We start from the raw sequence: 16975 nt of genomic DNA, 5'->3' as shown, positions 1-16975 counted from the left end.
TGTGTTATTGAACCCCTTATCTTGTTACCGTGGTAACCAAAGAGGATGAACACAGACATCAGCTGTCATTGAATGAAAACAGACAGAACTGTCAAACAGTCCAGTTTCTTCACTCTCAGCCTTTTGACCCGAAGAGATTCACTTCCACGGAGCTCGGCAGTTTCAGCTCAAAGCGCGACGTCACAGCGGAGACGCATATAAATGGTCAAGACCGCTTTCTAAGTGTTTTTCACAGCCCATCACTGTTAAATCTAAAAGACTGAACTGAGACAAATGCAACCATTGACTTGCACATGTTGTAATTAGTAATGTGCATCCTGTCAGCTCTGGTGGGACTTGAATCCAGAACACCTAGAGGCAACAAGTCCAACTCACAATCCATTGTGCCACAGAGCCTCTACCCTGATTTACATCAATAATCATGTTAGAAAAATCAGACCTTTTTAAATAGATGTAAACAGACAGTATTGACTTCTACAAAAAACATTTCAAGATTGGAAGAATTATGAGAACCCAAGACTGTTGAAACCCCCTTACATGACTGATGATTTGGGGTATTTGGAAAATGTAAATTTGGCAGTTCAGTAGAGTACAACCACAGGTTTAATGTGCCCAGTATTAACCAACTGTGGTGGGACTCAAGCCCACAACTTTGAAATATTTTCCCTTTGGTGAGGCTTAAAGTCTGATGCGCTCTCCATTGCGCCACAGACCCTCTATCTTCGAGGGGTTAGGATAGGTGAGGACCCGGTTGTTAGGGGTTTGGGTCAATGTACTTCACACATTAAGTAAAAGTGGATTTAGTGAACAGATGTAATGTGTCTGAACTACAAATAGTTGACTCTGGTGGGACTTGAACCCACAACCTTTGAATACCTTCATTTGGCATGCCTAGAAGTCCAATGCGCTGTCCATTGCGCCACAGAGCCTTATTCTTTGGTCAGCTTCCCAAAACATCTTTCCAAAACAAAAAACAAGGCCTCTGTCGAGACCCTATTGTGAAAATGTTAGATTTTAAGATAAGTGTTTGAATGAACTTTGGTGAAGTTCATGTCTTAGAATACAGAACAGTCTCGGGACAATGTGGGGAAGAATCTCCAGGTTCATGGCCCTTTGTTAAAAAAAACAGATGCAAAAAGGGAAGGTATTCAACAATAAATCAAATTGTTGAATCAAAGTCACAACCTTTGATAATGAATCGCTGACATGTATGTGTGGCTATTCAAACTACGGAGCTGGAAGAGAAAATCTTAAGAGATAGAGACAAATCTCTTTCCTCCAGAACTACTGGAGACCCTGCAGGATAACTACAGTCTGCTGCCTTCCAACAGGATGGATGACGTCATGCTCACTACTTACTCCGTTAAGTGATTGTGTTTAATGAAATACAAACAAAGGAAATGTCCAAACAATGAAAATAGAGATTGATGACAATACTTGTGGAAATATGGATTACCGGATCTCAAAAATAATTACAATTATTAGTTATACTCGTGGAGTAATGAGCCCGCATTTCTGCAGGCCACAACTATATCACAAGGAGAACGCAGACCTAGAAAAACACGGTGTGTGTGTGTGTGTGTGTGTGTGTGTGTTTACATTTTTCCAGCTTCTATTGGGTTCATGTTTATATGAGATCACTGACAGAGTGAGGCCTCCTGGGCTTCGGCCCTCAGCGTCACCTCCCAGGCTGTTCACAACAAGTCTGACTAATAAATATTCTGCTTCGTTCAGCGGTTTAATAAAATGCCAAGCAGACACATAGAATATAAATCCTGTCTTTTATGTCTTGTTTTTCATATTTTTGAAACGTGTTTGTCCAACCATGTAAGAAGTCAACCGTGAGGGATCAGAAAGAGGTGGCAACAAAAAAGAATTCAGATTATTTATAGAAATACAGTAAATAAACTTTAACTTGTTAGTGGAAAACAGATCAATCTGGACAGTTTCAGGTGCTTTGCTGCCTTTTGTCAAGAATGACTGGCTCAATTAAAACGAGAACCTTTTTTAATTGCAGCCAGCCTTTTCTATTTACATACTCAAAAACAAGGAGAGCAGAGTTTCCTCTAAAAGGCTCGCACATAACAACAATCACTCAGGTGAAGGTGGCGGCAGTCGCTCAGTCTGTAGGGACTTGGGTTGGGAAGAGGGTTGTCGGTTCAAGTCCCGGTGCATGTGTGTATTTCGGGCCTATGAGTGTGAGAAGTACGTCTCTAAATAACAGTGTCAATCAGAATTTCCTCTCTGGGATTAAAAGTTGCTTCAAGGAGTCCCGCGGGCCTCAGATACACAACTCATCTGATCTGCTTTTGAGTCACATCCCAACTACAGTTTAAGCTGTTACATCATTAAAGGTTGACTCTGGTGGGACTTGAACCCACAATCTGTGAATGACTTCTGCACACTTAATCTAGAAGTCCAATGCGCTGTCCATTGCGCCACAGAGCCACTGGCCCATTGTGGCCATCTCACTCTATTCACTCTTTATTGATGAAGCAAAGAACTACTTCGCCCCCCGGTGGTGGAACTAACAACCAAACTCCATGTGATCTGCAGAGTCCCTCTGCACCTTTAAGAAAAAGCTAAAGACCCAGCTCTTTATGAACACCTATGACCTTCATGATGATGATGATGATGATGATGATATTTAGGATGGTTTTGATGGATGAAGGATGGTCAAGAACTGCTGTCGATGTTGTGCTCATGGCTCTGGTCACTTCCTGTCAGCACCTCTGGTCACTTCCTGTCAGCCCCTCTGGTCACTTCCTGTCAGCCCCTCTGGTCATCTCTAGATCCTCGCTTGTGTTGCTCTCACTTTCTGAAGTTCCTCGCTTTGGATAAAAGCGCCTGATAAGGGAATTGTAGAATTTGTCTAAACGTATGACTCAGAAGAGAAGCTTATGAACACTCATTCACACGCACACACACTCACAGGGTCATGACCATTGAGAAACACTGTCATGGGAGCGAGCACCCTCCACAACAATCACACACACACACACACACACACACACACACACACACACACACACACACACACACTCATGCTGAACAAATATAGTCACAGTATGTGTAAACTTCCAGACGTTCTGTTAAGGAAAGAGACACACAGACGCCCTCCTTGCTGTGTGTGCGTGCGAGCATGTGTGTTCTTTGTGTGTATTTATGTGACTGACCAGTCGGATACCAGTGACACATTCTCATCATGGCCAGTATGTAGGCCAGTCCGCTGTGTGTGGTCTCACTGAGAGTGTGTCTTTGTTAGCTCACAACACTGTGTTTCTCTTTCCTTTAAACACACACACACACACACACACACACACACACACACACACAATAGCTCCACTCTGTTGTCCTGCTGTTTCCATTGTGCTCATGGCGTCGATCATAAGCAGCTACTGTTTTAAAGCAGCGAAGAAGAACTAAGATTTCAGATCTGTCGTTGCAGGATGTTTGCAAACAGAAACAGCGTGGTGCCAGGAACGAGCCGCACAGAGCTGACAAACTGTCAGTATCGTGCTGCACTGTGTACATCAGGAGGGCCTTCTCTAAAAGCTAACGCTAATGTTAGCTCAGCTACTTATTTCATCTACTGCCTGATTTTAGGGTTTGATTCCTTCACAGATTCTAGTTAATATGTTTTTGTTTTTTATTTCCAAAGGGAGTCCAATTTTTAGGAAAGATACCCTGTTTTCTAAAACATAATGACACCGTTTTTAGATCTGGTGAAATGACCAGAGAAAACAATCAGAGATTCCGTCATGTTTTTTTTGTTGTTGGTCACAAAACATTTGATGTCAAGGTAGTTAGCTTAATGCAGAAAATATACAATAAGAGTCAGGAAGGACATCAGTTAACTGTGTGCACCTGAGTTAATCAGGCCTCAGACTGGTTTGGTTTTGTTTGCACTTCACAACACTACACGACTCATTTATCAGATTTACACAATTTTGAACGTTTTAACTTTAACGTTATACTAAATGAACTTCCTTCAAACCTTGTTTCATGTACGATAACCTTCTTTTTTAGTTACTTTGATCCAGTTCGTGACAGCATGAAAGGCCCAAAACACAATAAAATAATTTGTGTTGTCTCCATGTGACGTATGGATGTGATCATTAACGGTTTAAGCTAAAAATAATAACATTAACATTTTGGTATTTTTTAATGCACTGGTTTTGGATAGTTTGCAAAGTAAAGTACTCCTCTATCTCTGAAGTGTTAAAGGCAGTATATGAAGCTTCTGGCGTCTCTAGACTGGAGCTGTGTGAGGTCAGATAAATGACCTCAAGTGATGTCACTTGAGTCAGTGTTGTCTCAGGCTGAAACAAAACATCGGTCCAAAGTTAACCTCCGTCACTCTCTGCTCATCGCTACAAAGAGCTGCATGCTACTTTCATAACACACACCAATCCTCAAACCATCTGTCAGTGTTCCAGTTGCATTGTGGTTAATGTAGGCACAGAGGTTTGCCAAAGAAGAGGAATGTGTTCTGACAGTGTTGCAAAATATTTTTTTTCATGATGGACTTTTGATACCAACACAAAGGATTTTTTTTCGGTAGAAAACGCGTTCAGTTTCTAAATGACAAAGCAAACACAACACAGTGCAAGATGTTTGTTTGAATCTGATTTTAAGGTTAGACAATCGTCTGAAGACGTTCCTCCTAAAAGTTCAGACTTTTTTCCAAGTTGTCGAATCGTATTTCTGCTTTGTTTCATTCTCTGTTTGAAATATCTGTTAATAATCCAGACGAATAAAACTCTGATTCACTGAACAATCGATGGCAGCAGATGAAAGATACAGTATTAAACCCCAGAGTACAACAGACACAGAACATGGCTAATGTAACAGCAGAAGAAGAAAGATGTAAAAATCCTCTTCTCTGGAGGGAAACATGACAGACTCTGACCTCAGACCTCTGTCTGTTAGCACACGGCTAAATCTGGACGCCTCGCATCTGCTTGTTTCTGTTTTCAATTGTTTGTAGTTCATTCTGATTCCTCCTGGGTCAAAGAGGGAAAGCAGGACAAAGGACATCTTTTCAAGGTCAAGGACTTTCAAGGACTTCAAATTGATCACAGTTTTACGCCAGGGAACATGCCGACATCGATAAAATGGAAAATGAGTCATAATTCTATACAACAATAAAATCAAATGTTCCCTTGTCATGTATTGTAGCGTGTTCTGCTTCATCCTCTCACTGGACAGTTTAAGACATTAAGAGGAGGGGCGCCGGAAGCCTAGTGGTTAGCCCCATGTATGGAGGTCCAAGCCACGGCCAGGGTTCAAATCCTTTCATTTCTCCCTCTCTCCTTGATTTCTGACGCTCCACTTTCTTATCTCCACAAAACAAAAATAGGCATGAGCCTAAAAAAATGTTTAGATGTGAATTTAAATCGTCATCAACCTCAGATAAAAGACTGTTAAACCACTCAGTGTGTGTGTGTGTGTGTGTGTGTGTGTGTGTTTGGAAATCCCCAGCGTGTATTTTTATCTTCCAAGTGACTAATAACACACGGTTAGCAAGGTTAGCGTGTGTTTGAAACAAAATGACAGACACAAAAAGTTTTTATGGGCAACTTGAATGATGGAGAGAAGGGGAGTGGGAGCAGTGATTCATGATGGGAATGTACAGACACACACACACAATTGAAGCTACTGTAACTCCCGCCGCACACACCTGGTTTGAACCATAAACACAATGAACACATGGAGCATTGTTTCCACAGATCTAAAGCATCAAGCTGCTGCATCAAGACTCAGATTGTGAAAAACCATCTAACCCGAACCCACTTTTCAGAAAATGTGTGCTCAAACAGGCCGTTTGGAGATTTTCCCTTCATGACATCACAAAGGGCAGTAGCCCCTCCCCCAGGTGGGTGACACTCCCACAGCTAGGTGTTTGTTCTGAACCTCTGAGTCTGCCTTCTCACCGTAAACAATAGGACATGGAGCAAGAAAGACTGAGTACACCCAAGCCCTTCCAGAGAGGGGGCGTGGTCAGACACAGCTCATTTACATATTTAAAGGTACAGACACAGAAACAGCCTGTTCTGAGCAGGGCTGAAATAGAGGGGATTATAGACATGATCAAATACAGGATCAGGTGGTGGGGGGGAGTAACAAAGAGAAATTGCGCCCACAACCTTTGAACTAGTCCGTCTGGGATTTACTAGAAGTCAAATGAGCTTTCCATCGCGCCACAGAGCGCCTCAGTAGCTGCTGACGAAAGCTGCGCTCTGTGATTTCACCTTCTCTTCTCAGTAATAAGAAGAGCGTGTGTTGACAGAGAACCATTCATCCATCAAAATATTTGCATTACGCTGAATAACATCTCTCTTTCCTCCTCGGTGCAGCTTTTCATTTGGATGCACTGTATGTTTGCATGCATTGTTGAGTGTGTGTGTGTGTGTGTGTGTGTGTTGTGTTTGTTGTTTACCATGTTGCCCTGAGGTTGGAAACACTGCGGTATACATCCGTCGCCTCAGCCACACACACACACACACACACACACACACACACACACACACACAAGAAAAAAAACACACAGCAGAGCCTCTGTCCGACCTCAGATGATAGAAAATTGTCAAACTAATTATTATAAACGGCAAACAGTGGTCGCCGAGGGAACAATCAGCCCACATCCCATAATTATCCTGCTTTGGGCTCGATATTAAAAGCTGCTTCCAAATACTTAAGATGGTTGGGGTGCGTTTGATTTCTGTTTGCCCGTTAAATCAATGGCCCCTTGTGTTTTTTGAAAGACTCCCAGAAACACTCGAGTGTTCACTTCACATACATGTGGAGTTAATCAGAAGAGTTTCAGTGAACATGCAAGCATACAGTTTGAAGTTTCACAGCGTTTACTTGTTCTTGACTCTGGCAGGAGTTGAACCAACGACCTTTGAATAACATGTCCTGTCTTTAAGTCCAATGCTCTGCCCATTGTGGCACAGGGTCCTTGTCCACACTTCCTCATTGGTTACACCTCTGTCTGAAGACGAAATGACTGCACAGTAACATACTGACCCCTAACCCATCCTCTGCAGGGCTGCATACTGCATCGCTTTGTGTAAATATCCATCTGAAGACAAAAACACCACAAGTGCATCAAGAGGCCATTATTTAAAGGGATACTTCACCCATTGAAACATGAATCTGTATTGACATCGGGTCATATATGTAGAAATGTGAAATAAATTTTGAAGTTGGTGCCTTCTTGACCGAGAAAAGGCAGAAAGTGTCTTTTTGGCTCATGTGGATGAAAGACACCAAATCCCAGAATGCACAGCACCGCAGGCCACTTCCACTAAGGTCCTCTAGTTCAGAATCAGAATCAGAAATACTTTATTAATCCCAGAGGGAAATTCGATCGTTACAGTTTCTCCAAAATATTCAGTATAGCAGTAGAAATATAGAAAAAAAAACATTTACAGACATATTTACTTCAACACATAAGACCGTTTCCTCAACTGATTCAGAGATTTCTTCCAGAATTGATCAGAATTGATCCAGCGGCCGCAGCAGCCAAACCCACAACCTTTGAGTCACTTCTAAGTCCAGTGTGCTTTCTCAGCTCAATGTTCTAGTCTATAAACCGTCCATCGCACCACAGAGCCAAGTTGGTCAAACACATCCAACCATCAAAATCACTTTGTTTTATTTCCGAGCAGTAAATGTCGAGTGTCAAACTAAATGAAGGGAATCTTTGAACCTCTAATCCGAGGTTTACTGCCGTCATTGTGTCAGTAATGAAAGGATTAGAATAGATGAAAAACAGATGAAAACACCAGTTTTTCCAAACCCTTTCACTGAAGGGACTCTAACCTGTGATGTCTGAGTCGCTTCTCTTGTCTTTCACTAGATGCCACAGAGCCACAGGTCGAGCCGGGCAGAGAGATGTGGAGATAGTGAGCCCTGGAGGAGTCGAGAGGAGTGGAGAGGCCAAGAAAAGAAAAATGGGATGAACACAAATAGAAGTCTGTTTATCTGGACAAAGTAAAAGGAACCTGAAGTGAGAAATCAAAGGAGGTGTGAAAGAGGAAGAGGAGGAGGAAGAGGGGTCAGAGTCCATGTTTAAAATCCTGCTTCATGTTTATTATTCTGACTCCCCCTCCCTCTCCCCTCCTCCCTCCCTCCTCTTCTTCTCTCGGGCCAGTTTTCTGCAGTCTGACCTCAGTGCTCTGAGTTGCCATGGTAACCTTTGTCTTAACAGAGACGATGCATGATATAACGTGTTCGGCTCACACCTATACACCGTGAGTCCAGCTTTCATTGGCTCTCTAAAACAGAGTGTTGCTTCTGATTGGTCCCAACCAGTCCAAAGTTTTGTAGAATTTAAAATAACTTTGCAGATTTTTACAAACAACAATTAGCTGCAGTTAAATATATGAGATGTTCAGAGCCTCTCAAGTCTAATAAGGTCTTTATTTTAGAGTGTTAAAAATATATAATTAGGATTTATTTCCACATTTTACAGATACAGGGTTGTTGTGATGAGGTGGGACTGGAGGATATCTTAAAAAATGTCTAACGGGACTTTAGGGCCTCTTAAGAGATGGTCAGTAAGCAGCTGGAATAAGGAAAGAATGAAGTAAACACAGGTGTGGTGTGTGGAAAACCAGGTGACACTAACAGTTGTGAGGTCATTTTCACACTTCATGAGTGAGTGAGTGATGAGGTCAGGACACAATGAATCAAGAACTGAGGAAACACAGGAGAGCTGGTCCTCTATGGGACATTTAGACACTATGACACCTGGACATGACATCATCATTGTTAATAAAAAGGACTTTAAAGTGGGCGGAGCCAAATAAATACTTAATATTTAATACTACAATACTTTTTGTCATTGTCATGTTGATTTTTTTGGTCCATCTTCCGAGACATCAAGGATTAATACCGTCATCGATGGCACTTTAATCAACATACAGTACACACACACACACACACACACACATGCACACAAGCCCATGCACGTACACACCAAACACACACACACACACACACACACACACACACACACACACACACAAACACACACACACACACACACACACACACACAAAGATGCATAATTTGTGAGCTTGCTTTTGACTGAGTGTGGTTTTAGTAAGATCGATGATCTGAAGGACTTAGCTATAGTCTTTCTGCCAACACACACACACACACACACACACACACACACACACACACACACACACACACACAGTTATAATCCCATTAGTGTTTTTCTCAGGCAGTAATTGACGGGGCTTCACTGGCCGACACGCAGGGATGCAATGATTCAGCCTTCCCACACACACACTAATTCACACAAAGTGTAAAGCCAAGACTAATACACACACACAAACACACACACATAAACACACACACACTGTATGAAGGCAAGAAACACACACACACACACACACACACATGCTTCGCTGAAGTGTTGTTGGAATAATCACTGAAAGTCTATGTATCAGCAAATCAGAGATGTCGGTCTCTCTCTCTCTGGTAGAAGTCCCTATGTTCATGTTTTATAACATATCTGTCCCAGCTTTTAGGTAGACCTTGAACACACCACAACACCTTTATCAGTTATTGTGACGCTTGATTTAGCATCTTTATAAACACAGAGGTATATTCAAGTGACTATGTGTAGCTGCTGATAGTGCATTCAATGACACCAGCTTCATGTTAAAACTCCCCTTCTCTCTCTCTCTGGCCCTCTCTCTGTCTCTCTCTCTCTCTCTCTGTCTGTCTCTCTCTCTCTGTCTCTCTCTCTCTCTCTCTGGCCCCCCCTCTCTCTCTGTCTCTCTCTGTCTCTCTCTCTCTGGCCCTCTCTCTCTCTCTCTCTCTCTCTCTCTCTGTCTCCACATCTAGTTGACATCCAACATTTTTTGTGTGCTCAGTTTGTTTTTTCAAAGAAGTTTGAAAGTTGAGACTTAGAGAGAGAAAGTGACACAGAGAGCAAACAGGATGAGGAGGATCAGATTCATGACATCTCCCTCCCTCTCTCCCTTAAACATCAGTGTCAACTCTGGTTTTAACCTCTGACCTTTACGACATAAAAACTGTCCAAGAGTAGCTATACGCAGCACAACTCACACACACAGTGGAGACAGTCGGACTGATGATGTTTTCTTTGTTGGTTTTACTTTCAGTTGTCACTTGATGTATTCTTGGGTTTATTTTAATGGTTTTTCTGCCTGCCAACCAGCAGTGTCACCAAGGGGTCTCGTGCAGAAACAAACGAACGAATTGGTGCAATGTTTGCATCTTTTCTGCTCCTGTCTGCAGTGATCACACCTCCGGATTGCTGACTCACATCTTCAGCCATTATTAACCCTTTAGAACCTGTCACTTAACTTTGAACATGCATGTAGGCGGGTTGTTTTCCAAGAATAGTGAACAATTAATGCCCCATGTTTTGTTTTTATTTGGTGGTGATTGAATCAATATGATGATTCCTGCTCTTTAAAATGAAATATTTGAACACAAAATAATTAGTAGCTTAAAGATGTTGATGACCCTGACCTTTAAATACTTGATGATGTATTGTCAAACTCTTGGCTGCAAACAGCCTGTAGAAAAATACAAGTTGAAAACCAACAAATCCTCCCAGACTTGACACACCAGATGTCTGACTCCCACTGTGGAAATAGAGCTTAGTTCTCTTCTGATTGTTTCAAATACAGACTGGAAGTTTGCAAGGTCCTCCCAGCGCCCTCTTCAGGCTGCAATGCTCATTACACTCTGCAGCAGTGAGTGGAAGGAACACTGATGGTTTAAGTGTTTGTTTAGGGTCTCTATAGGAAAAGGTCACAGGGGTCAGGAATGGGATCAGTAAATATAATCCACACTCAAATCCCACATTCTCCAGACTGAAGGAAAAGGGAGATCTAAAATAACTTAACATCGACAGATTATAGTGAGAGTAGACGATAAGTCAAAAGACAAACGTCCTTTTCTGAACATACAGTACATTACCGTAAAGCAAAGAAAACAGCAGCAAAAAAAGAGGAAGTGCAAACAGACTTCATCATCTTTAAATCCAACCACAAGAATCATGCAGACATTGCAATGTGCAGATGACTCCAAACTTAACAAAAAAAGTCAATCACACATTTCCATCAGTGCTGCGGTGCAAAGGACACACTCACACAACATGCACAACAAGTACACACACACACATCTACATGTATTTCTCTAAATAAAACATCATTGAGAGGAAATATTTAAACAAGAAGCTTGCCTGTGATTGTTAAGAAGAGAAGAGATGTTAGAGGCTTGTATGAGAGAGAAAAAAGATCTACTACTTTTTCTCTTTTGCTCTTCGTCTCGTCAGCTGTTTGTTGTTGCTTATTTGAAGATTGTATTTGAATTAATTCCAATTATTTAACATGTGTTTCTAAAAAACAACAATTTTTGAAAGCTATTTACTCAGAGAGAGAGCTTCAAATGCACCTCAAACTTTTCGTTTGATTTCAGAACGAGGCAAAAGAAGCATAGGCTACAAAAAACCATTAAGGAGAATTGTCCTGTAAAAGAGGTGAAACTGTGAGTGCATACCTCGGTGCCGGTGTGCAGCGGAGACATGGACGTCCAGCAGCCGGTGAGTCCCTGCAGACCCCGCTGATCTCTCTCTCTCTTTCTCTCTCTCTCCCTCTTTTTGTTCCCGGTGTTCCTGCTCTTTAACCGGCCGCTCCGGACACATCGAACCAAACACGAAACCGAGCTTTCAGCCACTTAACCTCCTCTCTTTAAACCCACAAACTACCCCCTTACTTCCAAAGACTTCTCCTTGTCAGTCCTCCAGTTCGTCCACTAACCCACTTGGCAAACTTTTACGCACCGAAACGAAAAAAAAGCGCATAAAAAACAGAATCCATCCAGCATCTGTTAGAATTAAGTTTAATCTGTGAATCCGCTTTAAAGAGGGGATACAAGTGGGAAGACAAGGCGAGGAAAAGTGTCAGGAGTGTAAAGAAGTCAGTCTCCCGGTGAAAGATGGGATTCGGTGGTTTGGAGATGAGCTCCGGGCGGCGGAGAGTCGGCTCGACTCGGTCTGCTGCTGAAGCAGAGGGAGGGAGGAGGGGGAGGTCCAAAAACCATCAGAGAGAGAGACACACAAAGAGAGAGAGAGAGACTTCTGACATCAGTCCAGCTGTTTACAGGAGAACAAAGACTTTCTATGAAGCCCTTTCACTCTGTTTTTTGTTTTTTGTTTGTAATCCTGCAGATCAAGTTGATCTCAGTGACTTTATCTCCCTTTGAAACTTTTTGGGCTATCAGAGTCGATGGTGCAGTGGCTGAAGTTCAGAAGCGCAGGCGTTACTAATTAACTTTATTTAGACTCCAATGAATTAAAGGTCCCCATAAACCATGTGAGCAAACCTCAGAGGGAGTTTAAGAAGCGGATGTGCAGAAGAAGTGTCTCAGTCATCCAGGTCCTGGTAGATTTGAAGCTTGAGCCAAAGGCAACTGGACCGGAGAGGAAAATCTTGAAGATGTTTCACCTCTCCTCCGAAAGGCTTCTTCAGTTCTACCACCAGAAAGTTTAGAATTAAAGAAGGAGAAGTGAAACGTCCTCAAGATTTTCACAGTCCAGTTGCCTTTGGGTCAAGTTTACGATGTGCAGAAGTGCTTTCAGACTTTCTAAAGTACAATAGAAGGCAACTCTGATTCTGTAGAGGTCAATGACAATAATTGTTCTAAACATTTTCCCAATATGTTTAAAGTCTTAATCTCTAGTTTCAAGTCTTCTTTCTTCAACACAGCACGATGTTCATTTAGTAAATGATGGGTCCCTTTTAGAGTCACACAGACCAAACATGAAGGGTGGATTCAGGGCGGGGCTGAAAGGACATCAAGTTCAGAGGAAAATACTCACTAACTTTAATTAGTATAAGTGGGTGTCTTTAATGCCAGGCCAGTGAACCTCTAGCTGGTGTGAACATTAAAACACAAAGATCCAAAAGTAATTTAACCATTTATTTTGTGCAAGGTCGAGTCGATGGATGGACGGATGATTTTATTATTTGTGCATCCATTAGGGTCAAACAAGGAAATAAAGCTTCTTGAAATTCAGTTGTAACTTTTTTTTAAGGTAAATACAAACATTTGTCGGCTTCAGTGTCCCGCTACATCCTGTATATGGAACATGCATCGTTAGTTTCTGGAGTGCGGTGGCAGCATGATCAGACAAAGAGAGTGGTCACACCTGGCCGTTAAATTACCTGCAAGCTCCTCCCCACTCTGATTGACTCCGCCTACTGCAGTCTCAGAGAAGCTTTAGGCTTGAGAATTTTCACATTCAGTGTTACTCAATATGATAGGAAATTCATAGTTTTTGTTGTATCATTCATTCTGGAAGGAGAAAATTCATATATGAAAATCTCACCATGCAGACACAGACTGTCTGAGCAGCTCTCAGACTGACTGACGCGTTACCTGACCTCTAAGTAACACCTGCTGCTGGATGACTCAAACTCTCACACACAGACAAACTAATGAGCAACAACAGACAGTAAACAGAGGCAGTCGTCATAGCAACCGCAGGAGGAAATTTGAAGGTAGCCGCTCTTCCCTTTTTGATCACCAAATTAATTAAGATCCTGCTGGAGGTTCGTTTTAGCAGACAGGTATCAAACAAACAGAACAAAAAGTGTTTTTGATTAAAATATTTGATATCAGTAGATGATGAACCGTAACTCGGTCACTTATCTGCACAATCTCAGGAAACTCTTTGGTCAACACTATTTGAGGGTGACTATGCAAGACATGTCATGATCATTTTTTGGTCCTAAATAAGAAAAAGCACCGGTGGACGATGTGTCTCCACCTCTTCGTATTTTACAAAAGTGAAGCCAAAATTCTGTGCAGTAGAGACTGTCTGGTGTTGATGTCCCGTCGCTTCCACTAACGTCAAGTCAAGACTTCCTTCTATGTGGGCTGCATTGTTTACTGTCCAATTATCAACTTGAGAAATGACCTTCAGTTCAGGTCAGATTCAAATTCCCGCCTCCAGAAATGTCTGCAAAATAAACTCGGTCATGTCTTCTTCCATCACAGCCCGGAGCTCGTTCATCTGTTTCTCGTGAGTCTCAATGTCACTGTAAATAAAACGTTACACAGAGGCTTCACTCGGGCATACCTCACAGTATGACGCTGAAAAGGAACAGATTGTCTTGTGATTTAAGTCTTAAAATTTTGTTGAAATTAAGTCTTTTCTGATGCATTCAGGAAAAGTGGGAAATATGAACGCTTTTTGGCTTTCACTACACTCAAGTAGAATTGTTTGACATAGCACAAGTTGCTAGCTTGTTAGCTTCTCTTGCATGCAGCTTTCAGAGATACATGACGCGTCATCAGATTACTGCTGATGTCATTACATTTGATGGTGTTCAACCTGTTGTAGCTCTCCATAGAGACTGTTTATCCTGCAGACATCAAAGCCTTTAAATACATGAACGGTCAATCCTGCTCGGACTACAAATGTACTAAAAAAATGTAGACCCATGAGCACATATCCTATTATTATGTACAAATCAGTGTGGACAGACACTCTTTTTAGGAGTGGATACTCAACACACACACACACACACACACACACACACACACTCACACTCACACACACACTCACACACTCACACTCACACTCACACACTCACACTCACACTCACACACACACACACACACACACACACACACACACACACACACACTCACACTCACACACACACTCACACACTCACACTCACACTCACACACTCACACTCACACTCACACACACACACACAGAGACACACACACACACACACACACACACACACACACACACACACACACACACACACACACTCTCACACACACACACACACACACAGAGACACACACACACACACACACACACACAAAAGACACATTCTTGGCCACATCTGTTCCTTCTGAGCGAGCCAGTTTACCAGTCTGCACCAGTCAGAGCTTTATACTGGACAAACAGAGGTAAACACACACACACACACACACACACACACACACACACACACACACACACACACACACACACAATGCTGGAATGCATACACAAACAGAAGCAGATGTAAGTGTGAACACTAAAAAATATAGACGCTCACACACACACGCACACACACACACACACACACACACTCACACACACACACACACACACACACTGAGGGTAAACAGTGGTGAGGTGGCACCTTCGCTGACAGCGTTATTCCAAACTCAGACATTCCTCGACGCAGTTATTGTGTGTATGTGTGTGTGTGTGTGTGTGTGTGTGTGTGTGTGTGTGTGTGTGTGTGTGTGTGTGAGTGTGTGTGTGTGAGTGTGTGTGTGTGCGTGTGTGTGTGTGTGTGAGAGTGTGTGTGTCCCATATATTACTCTTTTTGGGGAGAAAAAAACATTTTAAACACCGTCATTTTTTGCGGGCAAAACTCAAATGCTCATGGCATAAATCATTAAATGTGAGGGTTTAGACTCGGTTTAAGTTTAGGGTATAGTTAAGTTAAAGTGTTAGGGTTCGGAGAGTAGTGCTTATGGTTAATGGTTCGGGTTATGGTTAGTCTCCAGGAAATGAATGCAAATCATTACATTGCTGGAAAGTGTCAGAGCGTAAGGGTGACCTCCTAAAAACGTTCTCTCAACATAAAGGCAGCTAAACTCTGGAATTCATGAAAAGGTTGCTTTGCTGTGTCTGAACACATTTTAATATATATGTTTGTAGGACAGCTGACGAGAGACAGGAAACATTAGGACGAGAGAGGGGGGGGTGACATGCAGCAAAGGGCCGAGGTCCAAACAGGACCCAAGGACCCTGTAACGAGCACCCCGGCCTCCACACATGGGGCGACCGCCCGGCACCCCTCTCCTCCTGCAGGACGGCTTTACAAATCTCTGTGTTCACAATAAACAGGACATTGTGGCGCCGATGGTCTAGCAGTTAGGTTGCCCTCCACGTAAAGAGGCTATAAGTCACCTAAGCGTGCAGCCCGGGTTTGATTCCGAGCTGCTGGCCGCTGGGACCGCCGCTGGCCGCAGCAGCCGAGAAACAAAACCAGCCTGTCGACAGCAACCGTCTCACGGCTATACTGCTGGACGCCGCCGGCCGCTGCCAGCTCAGCAGCCGAGACATAAGGCCTGCCTGTCGACGGCGGTGAGGACGAGGAGCCCGGGCCGGCTCGAGCTGGGGCGGACTGGTAGTGTCGGTGCTCTCACTGTTTGTCTATGGACACAGACATAGAGTCTGTTTTCTGACAGGAATTTACAAGATCAATTCTGAAAGAAATCTTGGAATCAGTTGAGGAAACGGTCTTATGTGTTGAAGTAAATATGTGTGTAACTAGAGGACCTTAGTGGGAGTGGCCTGCAGTGCTGTGCATTCTGGGATTTGGTGTCTTTCATCTTTGAGCCAAAAACACACTTTCTGCCTCTTATCGGCCAAGAAGGCACCAACTTCAAAATGTATTTCACATTTCTACATATATGACCCAATGTCAATACAGATTCATGTTTCAGCAGGTGAAGTATCCCTTTAAGAAGCAGAGACATTTACATCACATGTGAAGTTATGTGTGTCACCAATGAATGAGAATCTTAGACTTTCAAAATAAAACTTTTCAGCTTTGAGGACTATGTGCAACGACAGATCCATGCTGTGAGGAGTTTCAGGTCTTTCAGATCCTGTTGGGTTCAGAACGATCCGTCGTCTCTGGGTTTTTCACGTCTCGGCTGCTTCCTGCGTGCTGGATCAGCTGACAGCCTTGCATGAAGTCACCGCGGCCTCGTATTGATATTCCATCTCTAATAACCAACGACCACATTTCCACTGCTAATGACACAGCGGAGGCCATCTTGGCTCTGCACGCCGTCTCATTACAGGCTATCTGAGAACCTGACGGCAGCAAGGCGGCACGGCATGCCCAAAACCTCCAGACCTATGTGTGTGTGTGTGTGTGTGTGT

General features: G+C 42.9%; 1 protein-coding gene and 2 non-coding genes across 3 annotated transcripts in view; all 3 read right to left on the bottom strand.

Annotated features, from left to right (window-relative positions):
• The window catches only part of LOC132980878 (uncharacterized), a 29547-nt gene extending 17493 nt beyond the window's left edge, over positions 1–12054 (bottom strand). Inside the window, exon 1 of the mRNA XM_061047247.1 lies at positions 11560–12054. The gene's annotated coding sequence lies outside the window, so the exon portion shown is untranslated. The remainder of the gene's footprint in view (positions 1–11559) is intronic.
• On the bottom strand, positions 839–929 carry trnar-ucu (transfer RNA arginine (anticodon UCU)). The gene is given in 2 exon segments: positions 839–874; positions 893–929. It is a non-coding gene; the product is annotated as a tRNA-Arg (tRNA).
• On the bottom strand, positions 2357–2448 carry trnar-ucu (transfer RNA arginine (anticodon UCU)). Its single transcript is given in 2 exon segments — positions 2357–2392; positions 2412–2448. It is a non-coding gene; the product is annotated as a tRNA-Arg (tRNA).
• Positions 12055–16975: the final 4921 nt, after the last annotated feature.

Source organism: Labrus mixtus, chromosome 9 (assembly GCF_963584025.1).
Source record: "Labrus mixtus chromosome 9, fLabMix1.1, whole genome shotgun sequence".
NCBI lineage: Eukaryota > Metazoa > Chordata > Actinopteri > Labriformes > Labridae > Labrus > Labrus mixtus.
The sequence above is the reverse complement of the archived record's forward strand: the minus strand, read 5'-3'. Positions and strand labels throughout refer to the sequence as shown.